This window comes from Capra hircus, chromosome 12, assembly GCF_001704415.2.
Source record: "Capra hircus breed San Clemente chromosome 12, ASM170441v1, whole genome shotgun sequence".
In the NCBI taxonomy this organism is placed as follows: Eukaryota; Metazoa; Chordata; class Mammalia; order Artiodactyla; family Bovidae; genus Capra; species Capra hircus.
The window spans coordinates 63,383,548-63,386,055 of NC_030819.1; positions in this window are offsets into that span (position 1 = coordinate 63,383,548).

Sequence of the window (2,508 nt, forward strand, 5' to 3'; positions counted from 1 at the left end):
GTGTGGGCAAGAGCCACTCCTGTGGTTTCCATGGGAAGGGACGGATAAGGCAAGTGAACTGGTTTAGGATGAGCTGAATACTGAGCTGAAATGATTAGGTTTGAATCATTTCACTGGGCTGTAGACAGAGCTGCCTCTGCTTATCTAGTGCCTGGCGCTGGGGTGATTGGAGCGCATAGATCTGGACCAGGGTGTTAGAGCCAGAGAAAGGAGGCCGGTAGGGGAGGAACTCTGAATTGCTTGGTTTGCATAGGAAAGACACACAGGTCTAGGAATAGGAGAAGGCAATGGCACCCCACTCCAGTACTCTTGCCTGGAAAATCCCATGGACGGAGGAGCCTGGTGGGCTTCAGTCCATGGGGTCGCAAAGAGTCGGCACGACTGAGTGACCTCACTTTCACTTTTCACTTTCATGCATTGGAGAAGGAAATGGCAACCCACTCCAGTGTTCTTGCCTGGAGACTCCCAGGGACGGGGGAGCCTGGTGGGCTGCAGTCCATGGGGTCACACCGAGTCAGACACAACTGAAGCGACTTAGCAGCAGCTTGGACTCTATGGCTTCCTTAGTGGCTCAGATGGTAAAGAATCTGCCTACAGTGCAAGAGACTGTGGCTTGATCCCTGAGACAGGAAAGATACCCTGGAGGAAGAAATGGCAACCCACTCCAGTATCCTTTCTTGGAGAATTCCATGAACAGAAGACCCTGGTGGGCTCCGGTCCAAGGGATTGCAAAGAGTCAGATGCAACACTTTCGTTCACTCAAGTTATAGAGTCAGTTCAATCTACTGAAAAATTTGTAAGTTGTGAATTGCCCAAAAATCATATAAAGCATGATATGGCTTCATGGGGAAAAAACAGGTTAGAAAATCAAAAGTAGAGTGGGATCTCCATTTCGGATTTATATGCAGATAGTACCTGTGTGCTGAGGGGAGCACGCAGAGGAGATGTGAGTGGAGATGAGGGTAGGCGGAGGGGGAGAAAGTGAGTGTGGGCGTTACATGGGGAGTATGGGTGGAGTGTGAAAAGGAGTTTGAGTGTATGAGGATTTGTGTGCACACGTGTGTGCAAGCTCTCAAGAGTCCTACACACAGTGGAAAACTATAGTGAGCACCCAGACTTCTAGGACCTAAAAGATTGGAACTGAAGGCAAAAAAAGCAATGGAAGGGCTCCATCGCCTCCCCTACTCACCTCTCCCCAGGAAAGCTCAATGATATTTAAGAGCAAGAACCTTGGAGGCGTATCTGATTTCCAGTTCCGGTCTATCACTCACAAGCTAAGGGACTCTGCATAAGTCATTCAACTTTTTGACACCACTTTCTCCTTTATAATGCAAGAACACTTCTTAGCATCCATGCGGGGCTGAACATAGTGTCACACACAGCAGACGTTAAGGGTAACTTTAAAAATTCTATCCCATTGCTCAAAATGGCTCCCCCCAAAAAAAACTACACCATAGCAACAAAATAATCTCCAAAAAAGCAATTTTTAAAATACATTCATGGGAGGGGGGTTCAGGATGGGGAACACGTGTACACCTGTGGCGGATTCATGTTGATGTATGGTGAAACCAATACAATATTGTAAAGTAATTAGCCTCCAATTAAAATAAATTTAAACTTAAAAAAATAAAATGCATTCACATTCTATGGCATCTTTATTTTTAAGAGGTTTGGGAGCATGAGTTAGAGAGGAAGAATCATTACAAGCAATCCTTGATGACTTGTGGCTCTTGGGACTAAGGATAGACTGAAAACATGAAGTTCACAGGCTACTGTTCCCCAGTGATTTCAAATAACACAACCTTTTGCCAGCTTCTCACTTGTGGACACATAAGCAGACTGGAGCCCGCAGGATCACAGTGTCCTATCTCGCCCTCTGACAAAGGTGCTGGGAGGCCGGGATTGGCCACCAGTCCCAGGAGGAGGACACGCAGCCAGGGAGCTGAGGGCAATCTGCCTGGGAGAGGGAGGTGGTGATAAATTTGCAGCCAGAAGCCTCAGTGCCTCTTTAGTCCTTAACATCAAAATCAATCATAATTTTAAGCATTCTGGGGGTTTTGTTGTCACAATTAGAAATTTAGCTAATAATTACTTTGGAATTACAAAGCAGATAGCTAGAACTGGAAAGTGAGCAAATAATCACTTTCGATTGATAAGGCAAATAGCTAGTATAAATGTGTTACTTTGCCGATTATCTAGAGTGCCAGGGGAATCTTCCCAACCCAGGGATTGAATCCAAGTCTCTTGCATTGCAGACAGATTCTTTACTGTCTGAGCTACCAGGGAAGCCCTACTTAAACTCATTAAAAGAAATAATTCTGAAATCGTAATCATGGTCACCCAAAGATCACCCCAGCTACAGCAAGAAAGTTCCTGCTCTAAGTCAGCGATGCCCACCTACTGATTATCCTAAGACTAATGCAAAGTTTTCTTTCCTTTCTTAAAAATAAAAGCAGCATACAGCCCTTCTTTTTTTCTTTCTTTCTTTTTTTTTTTTTTTTTTCCTTT